Raw genomic sequence first — 12,976 nt, forward strand, 5'->3', positions numbered from 1 at the left:
TGACGTGGGACTCGATCCCAGGACCCCAGGATCACAACCTGAGCCAAAGGCAGATGCTCAACCACGGAGCCACCCAGGTGTCCCTAAAAATATGTTTAGTATCACATCAAAGAGCCTATTAGAATGCAATGTTCTCAACTACAGTAAGTAAAGACCAGGTTTGCTTTGTATTCAAAAACAACAACAAAAAAACTCACATACTTTCTGCAGACAAATCTGAAACTTTTTTCAAAAACTTATTTATTTTAGAGAGAGTGGGGTTGGGAGGAGTGGGAGAGAGAGCTTCAAGCAGATTCCACACTGAGCGTGGAGCTGGATGTGGGGCTTGATCTCACGACCCTGAGATCACAACATGAGCTGAAACCAAGAGTCAGCTGCTCAACCAACATGCCACCTAGGTGCCCCAAATCTGAAATATTTTAAAGCAAAGTGAAATACTCGCCCTCAGCTCCTCACTTTCCAGAACCAAGTGACACAAAAATCCCATATTAACAATAATCTGACTTGTCAAAGAAGACCTTTGGCACTTTTTCTCTTTAATTCTTGTTTATAAGTTCAGGTTACAAAGTTTATGAAGTGAAAAATGTCAACTGTGTTTAAAAAGGCAAAGAAGAGTGGAGATCCCTGGGTGGCTCAGCGGTTTGGTACCTGCCTTTGGCCTAGGGCATGATCCTGGAGTCCCGGGATCAAGTCCCACATAGGGCTCCCTGCATGGAGCCTGCTCCTCCCTCTACCTGTGTCTCTGCCTCTCTTTCTCTCTTTCTGTGTCTCTCATGAATAAATAAAATCTAAAACAAACAAACAAAAAAGGCAAAGGAGAGGGGGAGTCTTTAACCAGGACTTCCCATGAAGTTGGTCTTCAGAATGACAAGCAGTTTCATTAGTCAGAAGAAGGAAACTAAATTACTACTCCTTAGATGGACAGAGGAACTTCATGTTCATCAAACTGGTACTCAAAATGAACTTCTAATCCTAATCAGATACATATGTGTGTGAATACACGTATGTATGTGTAAATATCTATGTTTTATAAGGTTGGAATCAGCTAGCTTAAAGTATCCTGCAAATTATGGCCAATTTAGAATCAACTTTATAAAGTAACTAGGAATTACTAGTTAATTAACTAACTTCAGGTTCCTCCCATATTCAGAAAGGTGGATTTTAGCCTAATGGATTAAAAACATAAGTACTAGGTACTTGCTGAGAGCACATCTGGAATCACTTTATTCTGAAACTGTTGTATAATGAGGTGCTAACATAGCCAACTATGGCTCACCCCCCACTGAAATGAGTGTGTGTGTCCTGGACTTAACCCCTTTTCAGTAGCAAGTTCAAATTCCAGAACAGCTTGTCCAGGGATCATGTTGGCAGGAATGTGCTTGTCTTGGAAACCTATGGACCAAAATATGCTCATCCTTAAGAAAAGTAGATCCTGCAGATAACAGACTGGCCAATCAGTGGTTCTCAGATGTCTCAGAACCGTTGGGTCTCCTATCCTTACTCTTTCCAAAGTCAAGCCCATATTCTCTTCAGCACAACCTGTGAAACAAAAGACAATAAGCAAGAAATTGTAACTAGTCCTAACAAAACATCAGACCAAGACATTTTGGGAGAGGCAATTTTCAGAGATGAGCAATTTTTCACGATGTCATTGATAAAGCATATGAATGGACTATAGATTGTGCGGTTGTCAATTCACAAGTTTTCTGGTGGAAACAGATTTATCTAATGGCTGAATAAGATTTATTAATTCCCTAGAAGGGAAGGGAGAAGAAATGGATAGGAAATATCAGAAAGGGAGACAGAACATAAAGACTCCTAACTCTGGGAAAAGAAATAGGGGTGGTGGAAGGGGAGGAGGGCGGGGGGTGGGGACGAATGGGTGACGGGCAGTGAGGGGGGCACTTGATGGGATGAGCACTGGGTGTTATTCTGTATGTTGGCAAATTGAACATCAATAAAAATAAATTTATTATTTAAAAAAAAAAGATTTATTAATCCCCGTGACATGACATTCTGAAGTGGAATGAGAAGACAGGAGACCTGGGTTCTAGCCCCCGTTTTCCCATTAACCAGTAAGTAGCTCAGCCAGTGATGTTGATTTTGTGCCCAGCCTCAACTGCTTCCCTTCATAAAATTAGTCAGATAAATCTTGAAAATCTCTTCCAATTCAGTAAAAAAAACTCAAAGTTTTTTACTGAACCTCAGACATGCAAATATAGATGCATGTGTATGTAGATTGGAAGAGGGATTCCAAACAACCTGTTGAAGAGTAAAACAGGCATGCAAATCCAGATGCTGCTCTATCCTATTCAGACAAGTCTTTAGTTATCATTTCTTCCTCATACAGGTCACATGGGGTGCTCACTGAAATAGGCTTGGAGTTCCCATGGTTTATACCTTTCAGTCTCTCTCATTTCCTTCCCACTTCTTACCCACCATCACACCAAAAGGGATATGGTATGGTGCAGAAATTTGCAAAACTGTACAATGCCATCCTTCTCCCTAAATGTTTTTATTTTGAAAAATAGAGCTATTTTCACTTTAGAATATTATTTATGTTAGCACATTATTGGTTTGTTATTTTTCAATGACTTAAGTATGTTTAAGATTCTAATATGGCAAATATCAACAGATAAAACCCACCTGAACAAACCCTTTGCAGTCCTCAATAGTTTTAAAAGTACAGGGATTGGTGGGGGGAGAGTCCTAAGTCCAGAAAGTTTGAGAACTACAAGTACAGCAGAGCCAGTCTGGCTGACTTCAAATCCCACTTGTACCACTTAGGAGCTGTGTGACATTGCGGACAGTTGCTCAACATTTCTGGGCCTCAATTTCTTCATCTATCAAATGGGCATAATAATAATCCAGCTCGCCTCACAGTATTGTCATGTGGCTTATGAGTCGGTACATGAACTGTACTTAGAACCATTGATGTTATCCATTCCTGTCTTTGGTGGCCTTCCCTTCCTCTTCACCACTTCCATTCCCCTGTTCTCTTTCTCGCTCTCTCCCTTTTGTTTGTTTGTTTCTGCTTGGTTGGGTCTGGTCTGGTCTAACTACTGCTGCCTCTGCCTTACCCCAGCAAGTAGCTGTGACCCACATTGCTTCTGCCAGGGCTAAAGGTGTAGCTGCCCAGGTCCCCCCATAGCAAGCACCACTTTCCTCCCCGTGCTGTGCAGCGGGCTGTATTTTGAGTTTGCCCTTCACAGAAGCTCCATCAGCAAAAGACAGCTGGAAAATCAAAGCAAGCAACGCTAAATTTTTAAAAACGTGCTATGTCAGATGAATTAAAACGTAAAGGAGAAACTTAAGCCTTAGGAATGATCAATGAAACAGAAGAAGGAAGTAGAGGGAAAATGCAAGCAATTATATTCATTCTTTAAAATAAAACTTGGTTGGGGGGGCATATGGTTGGCTCAGTTGGTTAAGCACCCACCTTTGGCTCAGATCATGATCTCGGGATCCTGGGATAGAGCCCCACTATCAGGCTCCCTGCTCAGGGGGCAGTCTGCTTCTCCCTCTACCTCTTCTTGTGCTCTCTTCCTAAAGTAAATAAATAAAATCTTTAAAAATATATGGTATTTTTCTGCCTCATGGGTCTTGGGGGGGTTTAGTTGGACAGACACTAGTGCCTACAGGCCTCCTTCCAAATTTTGTAAGTTTTCACTGCCTTCCAGCTCCTTTTTTAAATCTTTCACCTCCCAGAATACCCTTGCCTCCCAAGAAACTTCAAGGCATCAACTGGTGTAAATATTCTGATGAACCAGATTCTCATCATATGCAGTGACTGATAACTATTTAACCTTCAGGGGAGGGATGGCTTTGACCTTTATTAATATATGTAATCATAATGCCTTCTTTTTATATAGTTTCTAATTTCTAAAGTATTTTCACTGGCAGCCTGGGTGGCTCAGCGGTTTGGCTCAGCGGTTTAGCGCTGCCTTCAGCCCAGGGCGTGATCCCAAAGACCCAAGATCAAGTCCCACGTCAGGCTCCCCGCATGGGGCCTGCTTCTCCCTCTGCCTCTTTCTGCATTTCTCATGAATAAATAAATAAAATCTTTAAAAATATATATTTTCACATGAATTTTCCTTTAGTTCTTAACAATTAGCATGTTATTATTCGTATCTTAGAGTTTAGGAAACTGAGGCTCACAGAAGCTGGCAAACTTGCCCTGAACCACAAAACTTTGGACAGAAATTAAACTGGAGTACAAATGAAAGCGGAGGATTTTTTAAACCCCGGAAGGGAGTGGGATTGGCTGGGCAAAGAGGGGCGGGGCCTAGTGGGGAAAGGTGGTACTGGACTATTTTTGTCAGGGGGTTACCACTTAAGCAAATCTGCTCCACTGTGGAAATTACCTGTACTAATTCCCCAGGGTTTTTCATAGCTTTTGCATTACCTCCACAACTCAAGCTATACATTTTCTCAGAATTTCAAGATTTATCTTTATTTTTTTAATTTACTAATTTGTTTGCGCAATAGCTACTTTGGCTACCTGTTCTAAGAAAGAGTTTTAAAAAGGTATGCCAGGATGCTTTCATATTGGGGCTGCTTCCGAATAGTGTCTGTAAACTGACAACTGTCTGTATTGCATGTGTGATATCATTAAATATATATTTGGTCATTCCAAAACTATCTGGCATTTGTCCTTTACCAACATTACTATTTTAGTTTCTCAATCATGTGAGCTTAAAATGTACAGCTGAATCTAATGAATGTCAAACTTGTGCAGTGACTCAAGTTGATCAGAGTGCTTTTACACAGAAAAACATTTAAGATTCACAAAGGATCCGTTGGGGGTGAATATTTACTTTTTTTTTTTTTTTTTTTAAGATTTATTTATTTGGGATCCCTGGGTGGCTCAGCAGTTTAGTGCCTGCCTTTGGCCCAGGGCGCGATCCTGGAGTCCCAGGATCAAGTCCTGTGTCAGGCTCCCCGCATGGAACCTGCTTCTCCTGCCTGTGTCTCTGCCTCTCTCTTTCTCTCTAGGTCTATCATGAATAAGTAAATAAAATCGTTAAAAAAAAAAAAAGAAAAGATTTATTTATTTGAAAGAGCGTGCAGATGAGTGGGGGTAGGGGCTCAGAGAGAGGGAGAATGCCACGCAGACTCCCTACTGAGTGTGGTGCCCCATGGGGAGCTCAATTCCAGTACCCTGAGATCACGACCTTAGTCAAAATCAAGAGCTGGCCACTTAATTGACTGGGCAACCTTGCCCGCCCCCTCCATTTTTAAAGATTTATTTATTTCAGAGAAAGAGAACAAAGGGTGAATAGTCACTTTACGGAAAACAAAGACAAATCGTTTTGAACCATCACTCCTTCTGAATAGGTTTAAATTTGCATTAATTTAAACACAACTGTTAAAGAAGAAAGTGTTATCTACAAGGAGTAAGACATCTGAAATATGTGATGTTCTTTGCATGTAAAAGAACTAAGCAATCTGAAATATTTTTAGCAATAGTGGTATGTTTAAGCCAATAAACTCTTCTTTGACCTATTTTTTGTAATTTATCAGTTCTGTCTAGCAGAACTTACTGCAATAATGAAAATGTCTATTTCAGTGCTTGCAATAGGGTAACCACCAGCCACATGTAGCTATTGAGTACTTGAAATTTAGCTAATGCTAGGAAGAACTTGGTTTATTATATTTAATTTTAATTAAACAACTTTGTGTGGCTAGTAGATATGCATCAGACAGAGCACTAATAAGGTCCCCCTACAGCAATAAAAAATCCTATGATTCTATTATTCTAAGGATCCCAAATTGTGAGGCCAGGATTAAACCTGTGGTTAATAAACCTCTGAACATTAATTAGGTACTGAAGTAAAATTGGCTAACCATACAGAATTTTTCAGTTGTTTTTGTTCTTATTTAGTACACTCCAAGAAAACTATTAGGTGCAAAATAACAAGTGGGGCAGTAGTATATATAGTGAAACAAAATATATATCCCTGGCATTGGGCAGTTAGTATCAAATGAAAAGATGATGGAGGGACCCTGGGCAGCTCAGTGGCTGAACTGCAGCCTTTGGCTCAGGTTGTGATCCCAGGGTGCTGGGATCAAGTCCTGCATCAGGCTCTCTGCTAGGAGCTTGCTTCTCCCTCTGCCTATGTCTCTGCCTCTGAGTCTCTCATGAGTAAATAAATAAAATCTTTAAAAAAAAAAAATTTTTTTAAACGATAGGGAATACAAGGAAATATAAGAAAGAAAGGAGGTTGAGTTCAGTATGGACCAAGAATGGACAATGTTCCCAAGGGCACATTGGTCTCCTGGTTCTTAAATCTCAATTCAGTACATCTTTACAAGATAAGACTGATGCAAAAAAAATAAAAATTAAAAAAATAAATAAATAATAAAAAATAAAAAATAAAAAAGATAAGACTGATGCAAACTCACCCTCTTAACCAGTACTACTGAGTCCCTATTTTAGGACAAACAACTGTGCTGAGCTCTGGGGACACACTGTTGAGCAGCACAGAATGTCTGCCGTTCAGGAAACTTAGGCATCTCCTAGGAGGCAAAGCCACGTGAACAAGCAATGAGAATACAGTGTGGTTATAGGTGCCACCACAGTAGCCTCTGGGTGGCAAGTGAGCACACACAGGAGGCTTCTAAGCCAATCCTGAAGGGGTCAAGGGAGGTTTTGAGGGCAGAAAAGAAGGTTCCAGAAAAAAATGAGAGAAGGGAGGGACGGAGGGAGGAAGGAACCCATAGTTACCTTCTTAGTGAATGTACCCAATATTACTGTTTCTTTTGGAAATTTCCTTTTCACTTTACGTTATGTCATTGACCATTTCAAGGGTGTTCACTTCTTGAGTATGTTTCCATCAATATACTTATCCAACACTGACAATTGAGAAGCCTCATCCTCACTTTCCTGGAGGTCTCACACCACTTCCTAGGGGCTAAAGGTCTTTGAAGACAAACACTACTCCAGAGAAAAAGAAGTTCCTAGGTCAAATATGTCAATACTCTTCCATGTATAAAACATGTAATACTGCCTTGGAATGCAGGAGTTCTTCGTTTCTTTTTTTAAATTGTGTGTGGTTTTCCACTCAAACTAAATTTAGACAGTTCTTCGAACTAAACTTCAGGAAGGTTAAATGAATAAAAGGGGGGGGGGGGGGAGGAAGGAATCTTGCCAAAATGTAAATTTAATATTTCAATACAATTATGTTTGTTGGTAGGAAATTTCCATAGCAAGTGACCACAGCGTGGGATTTATCTCCAACAGCCTGGCTTCAAATTCCAGTTGCTCCACTTACAAGCTGGATGGCCTTTGCCAAGTTATCTGATTTATGTATGCCTCAACCTCCCTAGCTGTAAGGGATGAGGTAAGGCGTATAAGGAGACAGAAGGAACCCCCACCTCACAGACTTGACGAATTTAAATATGTTGACATATATAAATAAGTGAATCCTCACATATTTATAAAGAACTTAAAACAGGGCAGCCCGGGTGGCTCAGTGGTTGAGCCTCCGCCTGCAGCCCAGGGCCTGATCCTGGGGTCCTGGAATCGAGTCCTGCATCCAGCTCCCTTGCAGGGTCCTGGGATCGAGTCCTGCTTCTCCCTCTGCCTGTGTCTCTCTCTCTCTCTCTGTCTCTCATGAATAATAAAATTTTGGGGAAAAAAACAAACAAAAAAAAAAAAAAACAAGACAGCACCTATCTCAAGCAGTACACAAGTATTAGCTATTCTTTTTAGTTACAAGAATTCTAACGGCAGAAACAATATACACTGTTCTGGTGCAAAAGTCAAACAAACAAAAAGCGTAGAAAAGGCATCGGGCAGGTCCAGCAGCTTTTTCTAGCCCGTGCTTTCGCCTCGAGGTGGAAAAGAGAGGAAAAGGCCCCAGAACAGGCTGCCAGGGGACCCGGAACACAGCAAACCCCCGATGCCTCCGCAGCCAGCGCAGCTGGTAAACAAAGATCTCAACTTTCTAATTCAGGCTGGTAATTTCTTTCCTTTTAATTTGCTTCCAACTCTTTGATGGGACGACTTGAGGAAAAGGAAGGGAAAAAAAAAAAAAAAGGCCACAATTACTAGAAAGAACGTAAACAAGGGCACGCACTTGAGATGAAACAGTTGGGCGCGCTCCTGTAGGGCAGCGCCGGGGCCGGGGTGCCCGCGCCGCGGCTACTCAACACAGCAGGCGGACACAGGAAACCTCCGGGGCGCCGCCTCCCGAGCGTCCACGGGGGACTCATGTGGAACCGGCTGCAAGGCCGGGCCCGCGCCCCGAGGGCCGCCTCGCGCGCACACACCAGCGCCCGCGGGCCTGCCGGGGCACGCGGGTCGGGCCGGGGCCGCACCCTCGCTTCCGGCGTGCGTGCGTGCGTGCGTCCGGCGCGCGCGCCCCGCCGCCGGGGCTCTCCACGTCAGGAGCCACGTACACACGCGCGGACGCGTGCCACGGGGGCGCCGCCGTGCCCCGCACTGCGATGTCCGCGGCGGGGCTCTCTCCGCGGGAACCCGCAGGCCCGCCCGCCCCTTTCCTCCACGCAGCCGGGGGCCGGTCGTGCCGTCCCCGTCCGAGCGCCGTCTAGCTTCCCCGTCGCAGGCGGAGGCCAGCGTGGCCCGCCCGGCCCCGCCCCCCTCGCCGCGCCGCGGGGCCTCCGCACCTCCAGGGCCCGCCCCTCCTCCTTTTCCTCCTCCTCTTCTCCTCACTCGCTCCTCTCCCCGTCGCTTCCCCGCCTCGGGCTCGGGAGGCGGCGCCTGGTGAATCACCGTCACGTGGGCCCCCGGTGCGCAGAGGCGGGCGGCGTCTCGGCGGCTCCGGCGCTCGAGTGGAAAATTCCCGGAGACCTACTGAGGCTGCGCGCGGAGGCCCCGCCCCCTCGCCGCGCCGCGCGCCGCCCACCCCCCCGCCTGCCCCCCCCCCGCCTGCCCCCGTCTTCCGGCCGCGGCCCGGCCCCGCCCCTGCGGAGGTTCCTCGGTCCCCCGGGGGCTGCGCTGCGCACGCCCCGCCCGCTGCGGCCCCCGGGCTGGCGCCGCCCGCGCCGCTCGCCCTCGGGTTGGCCGCGCTCGCTTCCTTCGCGCCCCTCCTTGGGGCTCCGGGCCGCCGCGCGGCCTTGCCCCCGACCTTGTGCGCAGCCCGCTGGCATCCTGGCGCCTCCGCCTTCGCCTCTGGGGCGCCGCAAGCGCCCTCGGGGCCGCCACCCCAGATCCACAGGACACGCCCCCCCCCCCCCCCCCCAGCTCGGGTGGCGCGGAGGACAAAGGCGGAGGGCCGCTCCGGTCGGCGTCCTGCCTGCCGCGCCGCTTAACGCACTGCGTCGTCGCTCCAGCAAAGCGCACGCTCGGCCCAATTTTCTTGCAGCTTCCCCCTGCCTAACCCCCTGCCTAACCCCCCTGCTCATTTGCTTGGCAAATAAGCTGTTTTCTCCATCCCGTGGCGTTCCTTGCTTCGCTTTCCCAACCGCGAACGACATTCATTCCCGAGACGGCAACTTTGGGGAGTCGGTTGACCTCATCCCCCCCAGGGCTGACACGTGGCTACACAATGACATTATCCCCCCCCCCCCAAGGGGTGTGTGATGCGCGCGGTTCACCTCCAGAAAGCAAATGCATTTCACAGTTTGAGCGGCCGGTGGGCTGTGCACGACCCCTCTGGGTGGACGGATGTCCCTGGACGGGGTGGGGATGAGAAGTGGCATTAGCGCCAGATGTCCCCAACGTGAGGGTTACTTGGAGCTGGAGGGAGGAGGCATCGTAATCAGACACGGGGTGCCAGAGATTTCTGCTAAAACCGGGAGTTTTACCTGAGTCAGGATTCCAGAACCAAGCTCAGATATTAAAATGCTTTCCGTCTCAGAACCAGAATTTCGGGTATGTTAATTTTAATAAATCCCTAATTGAGTATCTTAGCCCTGGGCAAAGAAAGATCCAGAAACTGACCCAAGTCTACTGTGGCCTAAGAGTGGTTTGAGTAGAACACATCATGCAGTTGGCTGTCATTTCTCCTTGGGCGAGAAAACAGACCACTAACAAGCCTAGAAATAAAGGTATTTTTAAACCACCTTATTTTGGAGAATTTTAAGAGAGTGAAAATTCCAATTTTCTAAGGAATGGAGCGTACGTACTACTCTATTCCATAAAACATAAATCTTCTCTTTACTAAGTATGTACACATCTTGTCTTCTTAGCTTAATTTGTGATTCTTAGTGAGAACTTGGCACGTTCTGAATAACCTGGAAGCGGGCACGCGAGAATTCTGTGATTTTGCTTTCACATTTCACTTCCCAAGCCACTTATTGCTAATTAGCAGGTATCAGTTTATCCAGTGAAAGAACTATGGTCAATAAATCCTTCATCTTTCTGACGCTGTTTCTTTTTCACTTTCATTATTATATATCACACCTAGCAAAATAGACTATCTCAGGGTCACATGAAAAGGCCAATGGATAAATACCACAAAAAGGTCATTATTCAAGCCATTCCTTCCCCCCCTTTCCTTGGGGAGGAGACAAGAAAACCAGAGTACTGACACTCTGGAACGTTCTATAGTCCTGACAGAACTGAATATATTGATACTAAAATATCTGTAAAATTACCTTAATCTTTTTATTTCTTTCTTTCTTTCTTTTTTTTTTTTTAATTTGAGCTTCCGGGGACACCATGATTTTCTTTTTCTGACTGCAAAGTGAGGTGTGTACCTGCAGAACAGTAATGCTTCCAAACATATGGCTTCACAATATGCATCTTGTATTTTTTGTGCAGGACTATGTTACCTAACTCTGGCCAGTAGGACCTAAGATGTCTACAATAGTACTTCCAGGAAATGTTATCTCTCATAATAAAATTGATTCACAGAATTGACATTCCTTTCTTTGTGGATGTGGCCAAGTCTGCATATGACCCCTGAAACCACTGCAGCCAACATGTGACCATGACAGGAGAGATCTCCAGCATGCCAAAGATGTCAGAGTAAAGAGATGGTGAGCTCTTAATCTTTGAGGAGATTATCAAGCCCAAGAATTAACCCTATGACTGCCCTATCGGCTTCCTATTATATGGGACAGTATGTGAGTCCTTATTACTTAAGCCACTTTTCATTGCATATTGGGTTTTTTGCAATAAAATGTTTTCACTGCTGACAGCCCCTCTGTGGAGGCCAGCCTCCAGGATAGACCCCAATGACCCTCACCTCCTGGCATTCACATCTTTGTGTAGTCCCCTCCCACACCGAATCAGGGCTTGCCAGTCAGGCCATCAGATAACTACAGAGCTAACTGTCAGCTGACTCCAACCTCATAGAAGCCAAAATGCACAACTGATCTGCTCTTGAGTGTCCGCTTCACAGACTGAAACTTTGAAATTTCAGCCACTAACTTGTGGAATCATTTATTACACAGCAATTGCTACCTAATGGAGTATCCTTCAGCACCAGAAAAACATGCTCAAGTCACCAGAGGGCTCAGGCAGTTAATATTATTGCTTTGGGCTTGAGAGCTGTCTTATAAAGATAAAACACAACACTGCATTTGTTGAGCACCTACTAAACATAATGCCAAGAATAAAATACATAAAATGGGCAGCCTGGGTGGCTCAGCGGTTTAGTGCCACCTTTGGCCCATGGCATGATCCTGGAGACCTGGGATCGAGTCCCACATCGGGCTCCCTGCATGGAGCCTGCTTCTCCCTCTGCCTGTGTCTCTACCTCTCTGGCTCTCTGTTTCTCATGAATAAATAAATAAAAGCTTTTTTAAAGAATACATAAAATGATAAGAGAAAAAGAAGAGTAGAGGAATTTGTTGAGGAAACTGGGAGAGATGACTGCTAAGAAATATGTAAGTCATTGGAATAAAGGGACAGCTATGGTTGGGGAAGGGCAAGATTTCACTATTTCTTCATAATGCCAGCATCCATACTTGAATTTTGAATAACACTGTCTGGACAAGGATGTCAGGTTGTGTACATTGCAAAAGGTCATATTAATTAGGTGAAATGGAGCCATTAGAGAGCAAGTTCTTGGGATCAGTTCTCACATTGTGGCTTACAGAAGACTGGGTGGAAGAAAAATCTGCCCTTCTCCAACATCGACTCAGTTTATTATTTGCAAAGCACTGTGTTAAACATACTAATTCTCTAAAAGAACTCTATGTACCTGGTGCTGTTTAGGCACTGAAGATTGAGTGATTTGGCAAAACAAAGGACTTTTCCTCTTGGAGTTATTTCACTAAGAGGTCCGGGAGAGAGACAGGTAGGGGAAGGTCACAAGCAAATAAACAAAGGATTAAATAATGTATTTTTCAAATCATGAAATAATACTATAAAAAAATCACATAGGACAGTGGTAAAAAGGAGATTGCATGCAAGGGGCAACTTTTGCCAGAATGGTCAAGGAAGTTTTTTGTTTTGGTTTGATTTGTTTTTTTTTTTTTTTTTTTTTTTTTTAAGGAAGCAACACTTAAACTGAGACCTAAGTGGTAAGAAACCATCAAATAAAGATTGAGGCAAGGAGATTTCTTGGCGGAAGAAAGAGCAAGTGCAGAAAGTTATTCCCTGAAAGGGAATAACTTGGAGTGCTTTAGGGAGAAAAATAAAAATCAATGTGGCTAGAATGTGCAAAGAAAAAAGAGATGAGGCTGAGGAGGTAGGCAAGGGCACAACCTGGTAATGCCATGGTGAGTGAGGAATATGGATTTTATTCTGTTTGCCATGAGGAGTCACTGGAGGGCTTAAAGGAAGAGAAATAATTGATCCCCTTAAGCAAGGGATTTTATTTTTGTTCTGAGATCTTTCTGACTGCTGGGTGGAGAATGGAAAGTGAGCACTAAGTGCAGAAACCCAGAGATGAGTTAGACGGTGGCTTTGGCAGTGATCTAGAAGAGGAGTGACAGTCATCTGGACCAGAGCAGTGCAGAGGGTAAGAAGTGGCAGGATTCTGAATTTGTTTGGAGGCAGAGCCCTCAATATTTGCTGATGGATTGGATATTTGAGGATAAGAGGGCTCAAGATGACTCT

The 12,976-nt window shown here is 44.9% G+C and overlaps 1 long non-coding RNA gene across 2 annotated transcripts; it reads right to left on the reverse strand.

The window, feature by feature from the left end:
* Window positions 1–1,197: 1,197 nt before the first annotated feature.
* On the reverse strand, window positions 1,198–8,819 carry LOC140617211 (uncharacterized). 2 transcript variants are annotated; one of them, XR_012017416.1, is made up of 3 exons: window positions 8,632–8,819; window positions 3,440–3,546; window positions 1,198–1,539 (listed from the first exon to the last, which is right to left on the reverse strand). It is a non-coding gene; the product is annotated as an uncharacterized lncRNA (long non-coding RNA). The 2 variants fall into 2 exon arrangements; XR_012017417.1 differs by lacking the exon at window positions 8,632–8,819 and adding an exon at window positions 8,082–8,299.
* Window positions 8,820–12,976: the final 4,157 nt, after the last annotated feature.

Source organism: Canis lupus, chromosome 25, assembly GCF_048164855.1.
Source record: "Canis lupus baileyi chromosome 25, mCanLup2.hap1, whole genome shotgun sequence".
In the NCBI taxonomy this organism is placed as follows: Eukaryota; Metazoa; Chordata; class Mammalia; order Carnivora; family Canidae; genus Canis; species Canis lupus.